At 58.6% G+C, this 19,817-nt stretch overlaps 1 protein-coding gene across 2 annotated transcripts in view; it reads left to right on the top strand.

Moving 5' to 3' along the window:
• Positions 1 to 19,817, top strand: part of ZNF469 (zinc finger protein 469) — a 52,571-nt gene that overhangs the window by 18,026 nt on the left and 14,728 nt on the right. Inside the window, exons 2-3 of one of the 2 annotated variants that reach the window (XR_010024560.1) lie at positions 8,146 to 8,304; positions 10,017 to 12,685. The gene's annotated coding sequence lies outside the window, so the exon portion shown is untranslated. Of the gene's footprint in view, positions 1 to 8,145; positions 8,305 to 10,016; positions 12,686 to 19,121; positions 19,185 to 19,817 lie in introns of those variants that run through there. The other variant, XM_063109028.1, reaches the window with a different exon arrangement.

Genomic DNA, 19,817 nt, shown 5'->3' with positions numbered 1-19,817 from the left:
AGTGGAGGCGGAGTCAGGAGGTCACGGCCAGTGACCGTGAGTGGCTGCCCACTCTGTGTCTGTAGCAGGGCCCAGATAGGCAGGGTGACCCCAAGTCCTGGTTTTCCCAGAACAGTCCCTGCTGTCCCACATCCCATCCTGTTAAGCATCTGCCCTGGACTTTTCATTTCTAACACAGCACTGAGAACGGCTGTGTTAAAGTGCTCCGGTGGTTTGGTAGCCCTGGGTCGGTCTCGTGCCTGTTGCTTCTCCAGTGCTGAGGTCAGACGTGAGGGGCGAGGACCCATCTCTCGCAGATGCCACAGAACAGCACTCTCTCTCGGGATGGCGCATGAAATGCAGGGCAGAGGCTCCTTTCTGTCTCGGGGGTGGGGATCCCCTCGGGCCGTCAAGAGGCCCAAAGCCCCATCCTCTCCTTGGCCCCTTTGGAATTCTGGGGTCCTTAGGAACAACTGGAATTTTTGTGGTGGCGGCTATAATTGTGTTTGCGTGTTTATTGTGGACTTTGTGAATATACAGCCCCAGCCCTCGATGACAATAGTTACTAACAAGTGGGTCATCTGGCTCCACCTGTCTCTGCCCCCCCCCTTATTCTTGTGTTTTTTTTGTTTTTGTTGTTTTTGTTTTTGTTTTTTAAAAAGGTGACCAGTAAGGGGATCTTAACCCTTGACTTGGTGTTGTCAGCACCATGCTCTTCCAAGTGAGCAAACCAGCCATCCCTACATAGGGATCCGAACCCATGGCCTTGGTGTTAGCAGCACCACGCTCTCCCAAGTGAGCCATGGGCTGGCCCTTCTTGTGTGTTTTTTAAAGCAAATCCCAGATGCCAGGTCATTTCACCTCTGAGGACTCAAAAAGAACAGCAGTCAGCTCTTCCCAGGCGTGGGCGGGCCGGCGTTTCGTGTGGCATGTGAACAAGTGGCCAGCACGGGCGAGGTGTTTACCTCTGTAATTTTAACAAGGGTGGGTTTGAGGTCACCCCGTCCCACATCCTTTCTTGGGTCACGTTTCGTTAGGCCCACGTGACACGGAGAGGAAGGATCAGCCTTCGTAACTGAACCGTGGTGGGGATGTCGCCCATGCCTGGGTCACACGGGAAGGACTGGGAGGCCTCAGGTGATCAGGAGTCTCCATGCGCGAAGGAACAAGCTCACTGGGAAGCGCGTCCCTTCTGAGCTGGTGGGTAGGGGGTCCCAGGGGTGCTGCGCAAAGGAGGCCCAGACCACTGAGGGCAGGCGAGTCCAGGGACCCAGTCAGGAGGACGGTAGTGACAGTGTCAGACCTGAGCCTCCCTCAGGACAGCCAGGGCAGATCCACAGCAGGCCCAGGACAAGATCGGACCCAGCAGCGTCACCTGCGAGTGCCCAGGTAGACCGTGTTGGTCAGTACACCTTTCAGCCACAGGGAACAGAGTCCAACTCAAAATAGGTTTAGCAGAAAGGGGGCGCTGTTTACTCACACAGCAGGTGGTGCAGAGGAGCCTCCAAGCGTGGCTGGATCCAGGGGCCCCAACAGAGGCATCAGGGTTCAGTCTAACAGGGCGCGGGGATCAGGGGCACACTTCCCCAGAGGGAACGCAAGGTACAGTTGCCAGCAACAGGGAAACACGTTGGGGGCAGGCAAGAAACAGATGTCTGCTCAGGGGACGTTTGCAACTGCGAGGATGGGCTGGGGTAGACGTGAGGCACCACATGACCCAAGTCCTGAACCTGGGGGTGTAGCCGTGTGCAGGATGGGGTTGCAAACTGGTAGCTGCCAGGCCACATCTACCCAGCATGTGTGCTTGGTTGGGCCACAGCTGTTTTTAAAATATTAGAAGTATGCACAAGAATATCCAAGCTTCTGTTGAAAACCAGAGAGAAGTGGCCCGTGATGCTCCTGGGCAATAGGGGGGTGCAGTCAGCACCACTGCCCCTGGGAATGGGTCATGAGCTCTCCCATTAGCTGCAGTCCCCAGCACTCCCTGTTGCCACCCATCTCACTCATGTCCTCATCCAGCCACTTTGGGCATTTACATCTGTGCCTCGAGGTCCAGAGAGGACTGTGGCCGGGAAACACTGGGGGGGGGGCACGAGCAAGACTTTGCTACATGTTAATGGGAGCAGAGCAGAGGGTGTAGCTGGGCCCTGCGGCCCCTGTGGGTACTCAGAGGCCCCCAGGAAATGAAGACAGGATTTGCAGTTTCCAGGCACTCAAGGCCAGCCCCTCTGAGCCACCATGGTGGGGCTGCTGCATCCACCCTGGTCATAGCCCGCCCAGCTAAGCCCTGCCTAGCCCGCCCCACAGCCAAGCCAGAAACACCCTCCAGCCCTTCAGCTCTTGGCCCCAGGAGCAGAAAATCCCCTGCAGTTTAGCAACTCAAGATGGTTTCTGCATTCTCCTGACCCCCGCCCCCAAAAGAGACACACACACACACACACACACACACACACTAGAGCATCTTGGCAGCCAGTGAGCGCTAACGTGGCTGAATTGCTTTTGGGGACTTTGAAGGAAACTAATTAAAACCAGCTGACATGTGAAAGCTGGAAGGTGGCGGGAGCCAGGGAGGACTTTCCACAGGGCTCGGGAGGGAGCAGCCCAGAGCTGATCACGCCACTGCTGCTGCCACGAGCAACGGCGTCCAGCCAGGCCCGACGACCCAGCCCGGCCTGGCCAGAGGTGGGACCGGCCGGGAAACCGCCCTTCCATGGGGCCCAGGGCTGAGTATAGGAAATGAGGCGGAAGAACAGAAATGTGGTGTGTCTCAGGGTGGCCGTGTATGTGTGCCCGTGTGCGTGCATGCACGTGCACATGTGTGCATCAGAGCAGCTGTGTGCATGCGTGTGTGCTGTGCATGTTCACATGTGGGTGTCTCAGGGTGGCCCTGTGTGCGTGCCTCATTTTACCTGCCGGTCTGAGGGGCTCTGCAGGACCCTCCCTCCCCGCCCCTGGTGTCTGCGTCCCTACTCCCTCAGAGGGAGCTGCCCCGTGCTCAGGAGGCGCCCGAGGTTCTTCAGAAGGTGCCGCTCTTGGTTCTTTTCCTCATAAAACGACCCAGCTCAGTGTCGGAAACTCAGACACTGACATTTTACACGTGAGCCGCGCGAGTGAGGCCGGGCCTCCAGGGTCAGAGTCCCCTCCACGTGCACGTGCCGCGCCCCGGTGGCTTCTGTGTGCTGCTGCGTGGGGTCGGGGCCACACATGCACACCGTCTCAGCTGGGGACGGCGTGTGGGTGTCTGTCCCCAGCAGCTGTTGGCGCACCTTGCCCCCATCATGGGCATTTTCTTTTATTTCCTATGATATTTCTCTTAATTGAAAATTAGCATAAACATTTTTTTTAAAAGAAGACAAACAGGCTGTGTTTACGATGTTGGAGATGGTGATTACCTGAATAGTTGGCCACTCCCTGGGGCCTGGGAACTGCGGCAGGGGCCCCACACTGGTGCTGCCTGGAGCTTCCAAAGGGGCAAGGGTGGGCTGGGGTCCCAAAGTGGAAGCGGCTTGCTCACTTGAGGAGCTGTCTCAGCTCTGCATCCACACGCACCCAGGGTCCATCTGAACCATCTCCAGGACCCCGCTGTGCAGAGCCCGGCGCTGGGGGAGGGGAGGCAGAGGAGAGGCCAGGCTGGGGAAGGCACAGGACGGCGAGGAATGGGGCATTACCGTCACTCTCAGCACCTGTGGTGTGGCTAACAAGGCGTTAATCTGTATCATTATTGATCATTGTTAGTGAGGAGTCTCCAGGGTTCTGACCCTGAAGGAAGCGTGTTTCATCTATGATCTTATCTACTCTTCACTGCAACCCCTTGCCGTGCTGTAGGTACCACCATGGCCCCCATGTTAGGCAGGGGGAAACTGAGGCAGGCACAGAGGGTAAGTCATTTGCCCATAAAGTTGGCCTGTGGCAGAGACTGAATTCCAGGCTCGCACCAAAAGTTTTTCATGCCTTTTAAGAAGGTTCCCAGGACCCCCAGAGTCCCACCCATGGACCCCAGGTTTAAATTAACCTGGGATGGCGACAGCCCTGCACTGCAGCTGGCTGTGAGCTGGGAGTCAGGGTGAGGCCTCCTGTCCGAGCCACTGCTGGTGTCCACTCCGCCTCTGCTTTGTGCAAGGGAACAGTATGAAGAATAGGACGGAAGAAACACCACATGCACACACGCATGTGTATGCCCTCTGCGTGTGCCTGTGTGTGCATGAGCACGTGTACACACACGCCCGCACACCCTGCCCTAACTCCTGCCTTCTTCACAGCCTGCCTGGGTCAGGAACCTTGTGACAGGCACCACCTGCTGGACAGTGGAGGGGGGCGGGGAAGGACACAGCCACGAGACCCCAGGTCTTCCATAGCCCCTCAGATGAGGCTCCACCCTCCCAGGCAGAGCCCAGGGCTGGGGCAGGAAGAGAGGTGACAGGTGATATCACCCATTTTTCTGGCGGGGAAATGGAGTCCCAGAAAGATATTTTTAGAACATTGCTCTTTAAATATTTAAATCCTGCTAACCATTTCCAGGCTGTCTGTGCATCCGCAGGGCGGGATGGATGGATTGATATAAAAATAATAACGATGAAATGATAACAGCTGACACTCATGGGAGCAGAGTATGACATCCACTGTCTGATGTAATCCTGCAAACCCCTTGAGGCAGGGCGACCTTAGACCCGGGCCAGGCCACTCCACATTGCCGTACACAGCACTTGGTGCCTCTGATGTCACCACAGTGCTGTGAGGTAGAGATGGGCTAGAAGAGCTCCAGGAAGCCTCTCCAGCCGCGCTGCTCCGCTATGGTCAGGTAGTGGAGAGACAAGAGGGCTGTGTGCTGTTCCCTTTTTGCCTGGGTGGCCAGGAAGCTCAAAGCTTGGACTCCCCCTGAGGTTTTCAGCTTCTGCTCTGTATCTTGAGCACCGTGCAGTGTGGGCATCATTTTCTCTAAGTCCCCTCAGTACTTTTTGGAGCAAATGGAGTGCACGTTTTGAAGAAACAAAGTTAGAGAAGAAAAATTAAAGACTGGAGAATGGGGGGCCGTGTCAACCTCAGGTCAGCATGAAGGGATGGCCCTGATGAGAACCTAGGGTCAGCAGACCACGTGAGGCCCAGAGTGGCTTTCCCGGACACCCATAAGTCCATCCAGCAAGGATTTATCAAGCACTGACTATGCACACAGCCAAATCATCTCTTCACTTGCCCTCCCAGAACCTTCTCTCTCCTCCATCTCTCTCACACCCACTTCTGGTCCCCACGGCTCACATGGCCTCTTGGCCCTCCTGCCTGGACCCCACATAGCCTTGCTGGCTCCAGCACAGTCCCCATGGGCAGAGGGCGGGGCCGCTGGAGCCCCTCAGCCCAGTGCCATCAAAGGAGAACGTGCCATGGTGCCTTCTCTAGTGTCTGGCAAAGTATCCCATTTTCTTCCTTTCCTCCCGACTTTTTCTCCAACTGATGAAAGAATAACACCTGCGGGGGAGGAAGGGAGGGACCTTCTGTGGGGTCTCCGCCAGCGCCACCTTCTGAAGCCAACAGAACCCGGGCTTGTCTGGGATGAATGTCGGTGCTACTCAGCTGTGCCTGCGGCCCGCGTGGGGACCCGTCTACTGCGGGCAGTGGGGAGGCGGGAGTCGGGGGAGGGCCTGGGGCTGGCGCTGGTGAGGGGGCTTCTCTCCGTGAGTCCTCTGCTACAGCATGGGTTGTGCGGCCAGACACCCCAGCAGTGCGGCCTGGAGCCAGGGGCTCCTGCCCCTGGCATCTCCCAAGGGTACCCAGGCTCAGGTCAGCATGCTGGGAGAGTAAATCCCTGACCTCTCCGTGACTCAGTTTCCTCAACTGCATGGTGGAGATGATGACAGGGCCTCGAGGAACAGCCCAGAGCCAGCTGTGAAAAGTGGGATGTGGTCCCATGCCTCCCCTTGGTGACACTTGCAGACAGGGCAGATGAGAGTGGGGTGTGTGAGATGCCGGGGTCTGAGCTCTGTTGTACAAAACATGAAAGCAGGCAGCAGCAGCAGCTACGATGCACCTGCCACCACAGCAGGGAGGGGACAGAAAGAGACCCTTGTGGTGGGGAGGGGGAGGGAGGCAGGGTACACGGCTCTCCAGGAGCAATGTCCCCCCATATGCTCTGTGTGTGTGTACACGCATATACACACATGTACATGCATAACCACATGTATGTGCTGCATGAATGTATATATATAGGTGCTTTCTGGATAGAGGTCCAAAGCAGATGCTTTTGTACGGGCTCAGTGCTGCACAATGAAAACGTAAGCGAAATCCGGCAGAGACAGGAGCCGCTCAAGTAGCGTGAGGTGTCTCGTGAGCAGAGGCTGGACAATGCCAACAGCCGTGGCCCTGCACAGCTCTTCCCGCCAGCTCCGGCTGCCATGTGGGGAGCAGAAGGGCAGGCGGGAGGAGCACGGGAAGGGCAACTGCTGTGGTCTAGCGGGAGATGGGAGGCGGGAGCTGCGAGCTGAAGGCAGAGCCCATGGAGCTGCAGGATTGGAGGCAGAGAGAAGAGGAGGCGGGGGTCTGGGCCAGGGCACATGGGGGAAGAGTGGACCATTCATGGAGAAGTGGAGGACCCTCAAGGTGTGGCAGAGCCGTGCTCCCTCTGGAGGCTCCAGGGGAGGATCCTTCCAGCCTCTTCCAGCTCCTGGTGGCTCCAGGAGTCCCTTGTCTTGGGGCCTCATCACTCCAGTCTCTGTTCCATCTTCACGTGGCCTCCTCGGTGTCTGTGTGTGTCTCATCTGCACATGGCCTTCTCATGACACCAGTCACTGGGTTTAGGGCCCACCCTAATCCAGCATGACCTCAAATTAACTGATTTCCAAATAAGGTCACATTCACACATACAGGGGTTGGGACTCAAACGTGTCTTTTGGAGAGAGACAATTTGACCCACAGATCACTAGCTCCCACCCTCCGTACAACCTCAGCAAAGGCAAGTTCAGAGGGTGGAGGCACCACAAAGACCACAAAACAGACTTGCAAGTGAGTGGCTCCATCATGCAAGGGAGGGTAGGACTCTCCAAGGAGGTGACACTTGAGCCAAGACCTCCAGAGAAAGATGCAGCCAAACATGGATGGTCCAGGAGGCGCATCCAGCAGAGAGAACATCCGGTGCAAAGTCCCCGAGTCCTGCGTGAGCTTGGGGAGGTGCAGGGCTTGTGGGCCAGGCAGGATTTGATTCAGTGCCACTAGAGTGCCATGTGTGCAGGGGCATAGGCTTATTGGTTCTGGGACAAACTCCTCTGACTGCCTCAGGGAGAGTGGGGACAGGGAGCCCCAGGGGAAGCCAGAGATGGGTGTGGAAGTCATCTGGGTGGGAGACGCTCGTGGCCTGGACCAGCAACAGAGGGGCACCCAGAGGGAGCAGGACAGGCCTATGGCCTGTTTGCTGTGTGTTTATGGCAAGTGTATCAAACTCTCTGAGCTCGGTTTTCTTATCTGTGGAGTGCATGTGACATCCCCACCTGAAGTTTCCCTCCCTGTTGCACAGCTGGATGGGACCCCAGTGTCATCTAGAGTTTTGGGCCCCCTCCACCCCTTCCAGTGTCCTGGGAACTTCTCAGGGCCCAGCTACCAGCCTTCCCCTCCTTCCCTGGAGAGAGACTCAACTCTGTGCTTGTGAAACCCTTGCAAGCTCGTGCAGGTGACAGTGGGTCAGCCAGGGGCAGGTCTGCGTGCCTGTGTGGACAGTCAGGGTGACTGCACATCCTCCGGCCTCCACCACCCAGGGGAGAGGTCAAGGGGTTTGGGAGAGAGCTAGGGACCCGGCCTCCATGCTGGACTTCCTGTTCCCCTTGGGGTCTCGCTTCTGTCCCCTGCTGAAAACAACTTTAGCCTGAGACCAGGGAGGCACCCAGGTGGGGGCCTGGGACACCCAACTGCCCTCCGTTGGGAACCAGCCAGTTTCCCTACCTGGGCCCACACTACCCCACTGGCCCCTATCCAGTCCCCAGGCCCAGAGCACAGTGCATCTGCACGGCCCCCACGGCCACATGGGTCTCTTTGCCCCAGCTTCGCTTGGCCTCCCCAGCACACGCGTTCTCGTGCCCTCTCCATAGCCCACTGTGTGACCTTGGTGTGTTGCTTAACCTCTCTGAGCCCTGCTGCACAGGGAGCTCACAGGGCCCTTTGCCATGAATGATTTTCCTGTTCCCATAGGGGTTTTGGAAATCTCTAGAACTTCCTGGGAGCAGCCTTGGTCACATCCTGAAGTTGCCCAAACTGGGCCCACCGGGACATCTGTCCTGCGAGGTGGCGTCTGTGCGCCTCATCCACAGCGATGTCTCAGCATTCGGTCAATATTCACTGAATGAATGAGTGAGTGAGGGGGGGGGATTTTGTCGGGCGGAACAGCTTGGAATGTGTACCACCCAGGGGAAGGTCACACACCACAGACCAGAGGCGGGATCCAGCCCGACAACTTCAGCCCACACAGCAGTTATTTTGTTCTGTGAACTCGTTCCCAATGTTTGGAAATGAGATTTCACTTTAAAACCTGGACTCTGGCTGTGTCCGAGGAATCAGAAAGCTTGCTGCTGTGCTGCACGTTCTGGCAGCCTCGGCCGAGGCTCGGAGCATCTGCCCGTCAGCCGGGCCCAGGCCACAGTGCCCACTTACCCAGCTGTGGGCACAGTGGTCCCACGACCCCCAGGTGAGAGGGGAGGACACAGAGACACCAAGGCTGTCGCAGGCCAGGCCTCAGCAGCATGGTGTCCCCAGCCTCACCCAGGCACGGTTCTTGGCCCAGTGACACAGCACTCATGAAACTCATCAAAGCTCCATCCTTGGGAGTACGAGTGGTAAACAGGGTAAATAGGTAAACTGTGGTAATTCCAAGAGGAGGGGACCAAGGATGGTACTCAAGCCAGGAGAAGGCTGGCGCCGTGGGAGGTGCAGCCAGGTGGAGGGACCAGGTGGGCCTCGTGGGCAGGTGGGGGGTGCTGCCTGCAGGCGTGGGAGGTAGGAGGCAGGACCGCGTCTGCGCAGACCCACCTTGCCTCCCCTGCAACCTCTCCCTTCCGCTCCCCCATACCCCCAAAAAAGCCATCTGTGGCTTTTGGCAGCAGAGGCCGAGGTGGCGGAGAGGGCGGGCAGACACCCAAGTAAACAGACAGGCGTGGCACTGGAACAGGGCTATCGCAGCAGGCCCCGGGCCCTGGCAGCCTGTGCTTTCCACGGACATGTTTTCTGGTTTTTTATGAAACGAGGAGCCCCGGGCTGAATGGGCACCCCTGCCCCAGGTCCCAGGAGGAGAGATGCACTAGCTGCCTGTCCTGTCTGCCTGGGGGACCCTGGCCTCTGGAAAAGTGGTTCTGTCCAGAGGCGAGGTCACGAACAGGGTGTCCTGCAGAGGTGGGGGGGTCTTTGTAGATGTGGGTTCAGTCTGGCCCACCACTGCCTCTGGCTGTGGGCCGGAGTTCAGTGTTCTCATCTGTGAAATGGGGTGACGGTGGAGGTGCCAGCTGCAATGTGTTCGGGAGGGGTGGGAACCAGTGGCCCCACCTGCTTGGCTCTGTGCATCAGTGCTCAGCAGCAGCAAGGGCCTGGGCAGGCTCTGGGGACAGTAGGGAGGGAGGCCAGACCTGCCCCGGGGATTGTGTTCATCTCTGGACATGGAGACCCCAAGCCTCGGCCAAACAGGGGCAGACCAGGGGTGGGGGGAGCCGTGCAGCTGCTGCCACCACGTGGTCAGTGAAACCCCCGGGAGATGGTGCTGTGGAGATGTCCTGGGACCCCTCAGCCTTCTGGCAGTTGCTGCACCCTCGGGTCAGGGCCTCCCTAAAGGACAAGGCCAGGGGGAGGCTGCCAGCCCCTTGGGATGAGCACCCTGCAGCTAGTCCACACCCCGGCACCCCTCAGGGCCTAGATCCTGAAGCCCCAGGAAGACAGAGAGGGGCTGGCTCAGGGGCCAGAAGGCCCTGCCTGTGTCCAAGCTGCCCTGGTCCAGCCTCTCCACACCCACCCACCTCTCCCCAGGCCACAGGGGCCTCTGAGATCTGACACCCACCACGGCTCCCCGTTACCTACAGGCTTCACCTCCAAGACGTCGGGTGCCCCCGCTCCCCCACCGTCAGCACCTGCTGTGCACCAGGAGCTGGGAGCGCACAGGGTCAGAGCACAGACACACGTTGCCAGCGGACAGCCTGGCAGGGAGTGCAGCACTCGTCACCTCTGCACAGAAAAGCCAGGGGCCACCGACTCCAGTTGCCAGAGACCCAGGGAGGCTGCGGAGGGGCCACGGGAGCAGCCACAAGAGCCAGGATCTAAAAGGTGCAGCTTCAAGGAAGAGGACAGTGGGGCAAAGACCCTGTGGCCAGTCGGAGCAGTGCACCCTTCGAGGGCTGGGAACAAGGCCCATGTGACTGGAAGCAGGATCCAACGCCAAGGAGGCCAGAGGGAGAGGAAAAGGCGAGCCTGCAGGGCTGTGAGCCGCCAGGCTCCTGCAGCCTTGGGCTGGGCTCTGTAAAAACCTCCTCTGCCCTCCCAGGCAGTGGCCTCCTGCCCTCAAGAATAGGCCAAACCCAGGAGGACGCCCCAGCGGCAGGGAAGCGGCCCCCTCACCAGGAACCTGGCTCTTCAGAGCCAGAGTGGTGCAGGGCCACCCCTGGCCTGGCTGCTGCGGCCAGAGGTCCACGCACCACCCAGCCTGGCCCTCCCCAGCCAGGGTCGCCCGGCCACAGGAAAGGGCGTCCTTGTGACACTTCTCAGAGGAGATGGGTCAGCCAGATGAGGGCAGGTCCAAGGGGAGCATTGCCAGGCCTCTGAGTCCAGCTGCCCAGAGACTGGCCGAGGCCATACTGCGAGTGATCACAGCAGGGCCAGCCGCCCCATGACCCCGGGCAGCCCTGCACAAGACAGTCGCTCACTATTGGGAAGGTCGCCACCCATGAGGAGACTCCTGTCACCAGGCGCCAGGCTGTGTGGCCTTGGAAAAGTCGCTTCTCCTCTCTGAGCCTTAGTTTCTCTTCTGAGCCATGGGGAACAACCGAACCACTTCACGGGGCCTTGAGAGGATTCACGAGGCAGCGCCAACCAAGTGAGCCCTGGAAGTCGGAGACCCTCCCAGACTCAGCCAGGCCAGTGCTGGTTACAGCTGAGCAGGGGCCTCAGAGGGAGACAGGGACCACCCACACCCCCAGCCTGTAGCCCACTCCCCACCCCCACTCAGGAGCCAGGGCCCTTTCCCACCCCCTCCTCAAACCTCAGCAAGACTCCAGCCCCACCGCCCCAGAGCAGGGAAGGATGGCGCCTGCATCCATCATGTGTCCGGGAGATGCCACATCTGCTCAGGGCATCCTCACAGGCCGCGTACTGTGGAGGGGCTGCTGTGCCCATTTCACAGCTGAGCACACTGAGGCTGAGAACGCTCACTAGGGAGGGCACCATGGAACCTCCACCTCCCTGTGAGGCCACTGCCATTGGAGAGGGGGGTCCACACGGGATGTAGTCAGGCCCTTGGGGGTCCAGCCAGGGCCAGAGCTGGGGTGGAGCCCAAAGCAGCCCCTGACCCTCCTCAGGGCCCCCACCCCCCTACTGACCAGCAGTGGGAATTCCGGCTCCTCGGGCTCCCTCTGCAGGGCATCTGCGGGATCACAGCCAGCATTCCAGGACTGCCACCCAGGACAGTCTTCTGGGGACAGGAGGACACAGACTCAGCTTGCCTATGAGCTGATGAGAGGCATTAGAAGGATGGACAGAGCTGGGCAGTAGCCAGAGCTGGGTGCAAGTCCCAGCCGCCACACACGGGCCACTTGACCTGGTACCTAGCACCTACACTCTCCAAGCCTTGGTTTCCTCATCTGTAAACTGGGGCCAAGTGCCTGCCCCTGGGAGTGTAGCCCTAAGCCTGGTGTACAGCAGGCACCTCATACATGCTCATCAGACCGACTGCCTGGGAATGCCTCCCCTAGCACACAATCGGTGCTCAGGGTCTTTACTCAAGCCGGGGCAGCAGGTGCGCAGCCCGGCCCCTATGTGATGGCTCACTCCCCAGCTCAGCAGAATGGTGATAGCACACCCCCCCAACCCCCAGGCCTCTTACTAATCCCCTGTCCTTAGGAAGCCTAATGATAATCACTTTTAATTGAAAAAGACGGCTGATGTGATTCTGAAACCAACAGTGCAGGAGAGTAATTAACACAGCCACCAGGCCTCCAGGAAGCTCATTAATCTTGTTATTCAGAGACAGCTCATTAAACCCCACTGCCGCTGCCGAGCTCAGGAAGCAAGAGGCCTCAAGTGACCTCCACATGGGCCCCGTCAGTCCCCAAGTCTTAACCAGAGGCTAGATGAACTCATTTTCCAAAAGCTAGAGGAGGTGGGCTGCTTCTCAGGGCGTCGCGGGACGCACGGGAGAGTCCAGGTGCTGAATCCAGGTTAATTTACCCTCCAGCCTCAGCTTCCTCATCTGTGAAATGGGTCTGACACAACCCCCCAGGGCTAGCCAGGCCTCAGCCCCCTCTCACCCCCTCCACCTTCCCATCCAGCCTCCCATCCTGCCAGCCTCTCACTCGGTCACACGTCGAGATCACGGGGTGGCCTGTGACACCACACAGGATTCCCAGCCGGGGCTTCTGACCCAGAGAGTCAGGGTGGGCCCCAGAAAAGGCCATGGAAGAACCACTTCAAAGGAGGCCAGCGTTCTCATGAAAAAGTGCACTTGGGCTTCACTCTGAAAGATTAAAGTGATGGAAAATAACTATGGTTTCCGTAATGAACAGTCACATGTCAATTGGCTGTTTAAGGGGAGGGGTGGTAACAGTCTTTCCCACAAAATCAGAATCACACAAAGCCTCAAACACCCTTCACCCCCTGGGGGCTTTCTCAGTGTGACCACGAGCCACAGAGTTGCGCTGGCTCGTGGCTGCGGGCTCTGCCTGCTCCTCTGCTGGGCGCTCGGGCTCCACCCACTTCCCCAGGGCTTTCTCCCGGGGCCTCTCTGCGTCTCTTGGGGGCTTATCTAGTTGGCAGCTCTGAAAGAAAGGCAGGCCTGTGCCCCTGATCACCAGCCCCCAGCTTTTGCTCACAGCTGCCTCAAACACCACCGTGATGCACCTATGCCAGGAGCACGAGAACCTGGGCTCTGCCACTGTGTGGCCTCAGGCGGGCCAGCACCCTCTCTGAGCCACTGTTCCCATCAAGTGAGCACACTGAACAAGGCACCCCCAAAGATCCTAGTTCTAGAATTCTGGAAAATGCACCACAGTCTTTGGTTTTCAAAGTGGATTGCACGGAACCCCAGGGTTCTGCTGCTGTGGGCACTGTTACATGTTCCAATAGCCAGGTCCCACCTTGGAGAGAGGGCCCTAACTGCATCCCCCACCTCCCCACAGCCCCTTGTTTCAAACACATGTGGGTGACAGAGGCAGCCAGCGTTTGCTGGAGCCGAGATGGTACAGTGTTAACATATAGGGGGTAAACTGTGTTTCCAAAAGTATGTGCCTGGGCCTTCCCTCAGATGTTTCTGGGGCGGGTGCTACAGTGGAGAGGTGAGGAAGCCAAGGGCCACCTCTGCAGGGCAGCGCCTCCGCCTGCGGCTTGTGCACAGCAGCATCACGAAGGCTTCCTTTAGAAGTGAGGCCCAGTGGCAGGCCACTGCAGCCTGCCGCAGCCTGGTGGAGGGAGTGCACATGTGTGTGCCCACGTATGTGTATATGAATGTGCACACAGGGCGGTGTGCATTGTGTGCTGTGTACAGATATGTATGTGTGTGCACACAGATGGGCATGTGCAGGTGCGTGCTTGTGCCCACACATGCAAATGCACACAGGTATGTGCACTAGGAGGGAAACCTATCCTCTGCCCTGCACACCACTTCTGCTGGCCCCCGACCCTAACTTGGAGCCCCAGGACTGGGGAGCAGTCCCAGGAGGTAACAACATCTGCAGGGGCCTGGCCTTATCGCCTGCTCCTGTTCCAGAATGTTCCAAGATATTTTCTCCTGTTCTATAAGGGATGTTGCAGTGGGGGCATGCCCACCTCACTGACAGGCAACGTGAGGCCTGCAGAGCTCCCCAGGGCACCCAGAGAGGTTGGCAGCAGGGCTGGGCAGACTCAGAGCCCCTCCAGCCTGGGGAAGGAGTGTAGACAGGGCCTAAGCAGATGTGCCTGAGTGCCAGCTCCATGCCAGGCCTGGGTGGACGGCAAGTGGGAAACACACAGACACCAACGCACAGAGCCAGGACTGACCACAGGCCCTGGAGAGGCCAGTGTCCTCAGGCAGCATCTACACTAGCTCTATGGTCAGGGAGGGCTTCCTGGAGGAAGTGGCACTGGAGCTAGATCTGAAGACTGACCCAGCGAGCCTGTGGGGAATTGTTTCAGGAGGAGCCTGGGCAGGGCTCCATTAGGATCGTTGGGCCATTGATTGAGGTTCTGGTGTTCTTCTGGATGGTTGATACCTGAAATCTGGGTGAGCAAACAGCTTCCATCATGTCAAGAGCTGAATATTGGTCTGTGTAGCTCAAAGGGACTTAGGAGCAGTGGCCGGCGCCTGCCCCTTGCCTGTGCCACCTCCCGGTGGTTTTGGTGGGCGATAGGGCTCTGTTTTTAAGCACATATCCTCCCCACCCCGCCAGCCGCCTCCCTGTCATTTTTGAAGACATCATTTTCTCCCCCGCTCCCCCCTTATCTCCCTCCTGTTAAAGGATCTCAAATATGCACCCCGATAAGGTGGGACAAACGCCATTTCCCAGCCCCTTCCAAGCCAGCCTCCTCTTTCCCCCAAAGTAATTAAGATAAATGCAGCTGATAATTGCACCGTATTCTTAAACGTACCCTCTGGGCCCTATCTCAGATATAATTTTACCTGCAAAGGTTTATCTGAGCACTCAGGTAACAGATAGTTTTTAAGCAAAGCCGCAGCCTTTGAAACAGAAGGAAAGGAGAGTATTTATAAAATAAATGTCAGAATGCACCATGACCACAGCCCCTTACAGCAGGGGCTGCAGCCAGAGACCCCGGCCTTTTTCTCCTGGGCTGCTTGTCCTGAGATGGGTGTTGGGCAGAGACGGGAATGGAGGCCGGTGGGCATGGCCGAGCTCCTCACTCGTCAAGGAGGACCAGGGACTAGAGGCCCCTGCCTGGCAGATCTGGTGCAGAGGACATGTGGCTTCACCCACCATGCCTACCAGGGAGCAGCTGGCCGGCCAGAGGGGCCATAACAAGCCACGGACGGCCGGTCGTGGTGCAGGTTAAGGGGAGCTGATGGCAGAGGATGTTGCCAGGGCAGCACAACTCACATGGGCTCAGCCAGGGTGGGCAGCCAGAGCCAGAGCAGGAAGTCAACCATCAAAGTGGACCAAGCAGGGCCAGGACGGGGCTGCTGCCTCCCAGATGTCCCAGGGAAGATGAGTCGGGCAAGGGGTGCAGCGTTCTGTTCTGAGCTCTGCTTTCCAAACTCACACTGTGGTCTTGAACAAACCATGTTCTTCTCTGAGCCTCAGTTTCCCCAGCCGCCCTTCCCAGCCCGGGTCCGCCAAAGGCACATATTTCTTTCCTCCTGTTTGTGGTCCAGGATGGGGACAGGTTGGACCCAAGGGAGAGGCCAGGGATCCGGGCTCTGGGTGGGGTGTGGACAGGGCCCCATGGATGTCCACAGCATCCCTGACCCTCCATGGCTTCTTGTTACCTGCCTGTAAAACCCAAACTGGCCCCAGACCCTCACCAGCACTGCCCGCCCCTCTCCACAGCTCCCCACCTTGACGTTCCTCCAGCAACCAGGAACCCCCAGCCCCCAGCCCTGTGCCTGAGAGACCCTTGCCCTAGGCCAAGCCGTGACTAGAGGGTCACACTGTTAGAGTGGCCTCTCGGGTCACCCCTGGAAGGCCCAATGAGGGTGGGTGTGGTCAAGGGCCAGCTGCCTCCCAGCCCCGCCCCTCTCAGGACGCACACCTGGGTGGGTGACCTCTCCCCACTGTGCCTCAGTTTCCTCGTCTGTAAACAGGGAGAATGGCTTTGACCCTGTAGGGTGGTGGTGGAGATTAGTGAGTGAATGAGCTTGAGGTGTGTGGACAGGCGGCAGCAGGGAGGGTAACATCCCAGCTGCCACTGGTCCTCGTTCTGGTGGTTTACTCCTGCCTGTCTCCTAGCGCAGAGTGGGCTCAGAGCACACGCGGCCGTGCCTCACCTGCTTTCCCCGGCCCACCTGCCACACCTGATTTCCCTCTCTGTGCTCAGCGTGCAGCAGGGCAGGGCTGGAGGGGACTGTGTGGCCTCGCCCAGTACCGCCTCTGCCGAGGGGAGGGAGACACAGAGGGGAAGGGGCTCATCTGTGGCCACACAGCGCATGGTGGCAGGTGCGGTGGAGACAAAGACCCCAGCTGCAGGTCCAGAGGACTTGCACGCTGGAAGGCGGGGCCACACGCAGGAGCCCTGGGGAGAGGAGGGGCAGGATGTGTGCACCAAGCACACATCACGCACGTGTGCAACAGTAGGGGCCGGTTGGGGTGAGGGGCTCAGCCAGGACAAGGCAAGAAGGGCCAGCACGTCTCCCTGCACCACACATGAGCCCAGCGCTGTGCTCCCTGGCAGAGGGAGAGGGTGGGAAACAGAACCCGGCCTCTGCTTCTTCAGAAGATACAGCTGAGCCCCAAGGAGAAAAGAAACAGCAAGAGGAACATTAAGGCCCCAGGATGGGAGGTCTGCAGAGGAGAGGTGGGGGATGCGCAGGGAGGTCTGCAGGGGAAAGGCAAGGGGTGTGCAGCGAGGTCTGCAGTGAGAGAGGCGAGGGGCGTGCAGGGCAGAGGAGCTGGTCTCCCGCAGTCCCACACTGAGGGAAGTTTCATACGTCGCTTTGATGTCAGCATGTCACAGTCAAGCCCAGGGACTTACCAGACCCAGCTAGGGAAACTGAGGCCAGGGTGCCCAAGGTCGTGCATGCAGCTCTGATTGGACAGTATTGCCAAGTGTGCAGGGCTGCCCCAGGTCAGGTGCTCAGGGGACAGCCACCAGGATGTGAAAGGATAGTCTATCTCTCGAGGGTTATGGGATCATCAATAACTGCTGGGTGAATCACCAAACGGTGGACATGTGCACAGGAGGAGTTCACACTACAGGCAGTCCAGGAGGGCTTCTCAGAAGAGGTGGGCCTCGAGAGGCGCCTGGAAGGGCTATGGCCACCTTCAGAGCAAACACCAGCTGGCACCCACTGTGTGCCAGTCTGCATGAAATGACTTAGGTGCGTTGTTCTGTCTAATCTTCCGATGATGCCCTATAAGGTCAGGATTTTGTCCCCATTTTACAGATGAAGAAACAGGCCCCATTTTACAGGCTTGGGGCTGGCCCAGAGCCAGGACTGGAGCCTGGGTGTAGCTGGCCCCAAAGCCCACCCTGCGTGGTCTCCCACGAGCAAGTGGGATCAGGAAGATGGAAGAGATGGAGGAGGCATCCCACACAGGGGAACTGTTCAAGCAAAGCCCTGAGGAGGGGCTTGGGGAGGGGCTCAGGAAGGGATGGCCTGAGCAGAGCCTGCTTGGAAGGTGACAGGGAGGAAGGGAGAGGAGAGCCCACCTCCCGGAAGACAGAGAGGCCACAGCTGACACAGCACAGGTGGATGGCAGAGGAGAGGGGAAGGGGTCGGGAGCAGAGGCCAGGCGCTGCCAGCCAACCCCACACCAGAGCCAGTCAGCCCAGCCCAGTGGGGGTCTTGAGTTACTCGGCGTGCTCAGGCTGGGCCAGTTACTAGAGGGCTGTTAGGGTTTCTGAGGATGAAGGAGACGCTCACACTCCTGGGGGCTCCTGGGGCAGCCTGGGGTCTGAGGGATTGGACCTCCCGACTTCAAAGGGGCCCCCAGCCTGCTGAAACTCACACCGATGAGGGGGCAACAAGGAGCTTTGCCAAGGGCCTGGGCAGGGGCCGGAACCCGAAACCTGGGGCACACCTGCCCCCACACCCACCCCATGGTCTGAGCACCAAAGACAGGTCCTCACACCCCTAGACAGGGAGCCGCAGCCGGCACCCGAGCACCCTGGGGTGCTGCAGGCCTGGGGCCAGGACAAAGGGAGATGGATGGATGGTTGTGTCCTCGGCTGGGCAGGTGGAGGTGGGGCCACCCCAGGAAACCTGGGACCAGTCGTTGGGGGTGGGAAGGACAGAGGGACGGGGCCACGGGGCTGGGCCCTTCTTTGTCCAGGGTGGGAGAAGCATGGATACAATCAAGGCTGCCCACAAATCCCAGCTTAGCCACGTGCCTGCTGTGTGACCTTGGACAAGTCACACCACCTCTCTGAACCTCAGTTTTCTCATCTGCAGCAGATTGTTGACTCACTGTCCTTTCTGATGAGTTTGAGGCTGTGAATCAGTCACACGCCACTGCATGCCCAGTGCCCAGCACAGCATCTGGCACACATGTAGAGATTTGTAAATGTGAATGAATGAATGAATGGGGCCTCGGTTCCTTGCCTGGTGTTCTCTCCCTGGGCTGCCACTCCTCCAATGTGGCCACCCCTTCCCGGCATTCATCCTACAGGTTTGGTTAGCACGGGCATTCGTGGTGTTATTTGTAGAGGGCCAACACGGGAAGTGGCCTATGTTCATCCACAGGGACCTGAATGCATACAGACGTAGTTGGGGCTTTCTGCAGCCATGTGTGGGTGGACAAATGGACCTTTTTTGTGGGTTGCTGTGGGATCATCTGTAGGATGCATTGTTAAATGAAAGAAGGTGTGGAACGGTGAGGGCAGGTGACTGTCTTGCTCAGGAAAGGAGACAAGTGGGAAGAGCCATCTGTGTTTGCATCAGAGACATGAAGGAAACACAGAGAGCTCCCAGCAGCACTGCAGAGACGGCCGCTCAGTGGAAGGAGTGACCTTTTAATAGTGTCTTAAGTTCTGGAAACACTGAATGCATAATCTATTCATAAATAAAAACTAAATGAAAAGAAATGTAAAATAACCATCAAACCTGTGGGCTGACCCCAAGCACTTCAGGCCCCCCAGGCAAGGCTGAGCGGCCTCCTGGCACCCGCAAGCTCAGCCACATCCCCTCAGCCCCCAGGTTGGCTTCCTGGTGCCCTGAAGGGACCTCGTCCATCTTGCTGTGCCACAGCCACCCCCTCCTGTCCAGATCCCCCAGGGGCTGTCACCCAGAGCCAAGCACCACATCGCTTCTGAAGCGCTTTCTGTTTTCTTTGCAGCCAAGAAATCCTCGTTGCTCAGGAAGTGGTGCGGCGACCCCGCTGAGGGCCCCGACTCCCCAGGTACGTAGAGGGAGGCAGCCAGCATGGAGTTGGCAGGCCACCACTCGGCCAGAGATGCCCTTGTCCCGAAAGTCCCTCCACCCCACACACCCGGCCTTCCACCTCTCGCTTGGGAGGGTTCTGCCTCCCCAAGAGCCATCTCCAAGACCTGGGCTGTCAGGGGCCGATGTGGGGCTTCAGACCTTAAACCATAGCTCTGAGCCGGGGTGGGTGGTGGGCACGGCAGTGTGTCACCAAGCTGGGAGCCCTCCTCAGATTGTCCCACCACCTTTCCTTGTTTTCAAAATAACGCTCCTTTCTACCAGCCAGGACACAGTGGAACATCTCCTCCAGGAAGCCTTTCTCAGGCCTCCCAGCTGAAGGCCTTGGAAAGTGGGTCTCACCCACGAGATAGGTGGAGGCTTCGTGGTGGGTTCTGGCTGTTGCTGCCCCCACACCCAGTAGCCTGGCCCTGAGTGGGTATCTGGAGTGGGAGTGACATGGCCACGCCTGGCACAGGGCAAGAGACAGGCCTTGTGGGGCCAGGAGGCGCCCCTTCTCCAGGGGTCCCACTCCCCTCCCTGTGAGGCCTTGGGGACGCACTCACCTCTCTGTGCCTCAATTCCCACCCACAAATTAAGGGTGCCAGTGACA

This window comes from Cynocephalus volans, chromosome 10 (assembly GCF_027409185.1).
Source record: "Cynocephalus volans isolate mCynVol1 chromosome 10, mCynVol1.pri, whole genome shotgun sequence".
In the NCBI taxonomy this organism is placed as follows: Eukaryota; Metazoa; Chordata; class Mammalia; order Dermoptera; family Cynocephalidae; genus Cynocephalus; species Cynocephalus volans.
Note: the sequence above shows the minus strand (reverse complement) of the source record. Positions and strands in the feature narration are given on the sequence as shown.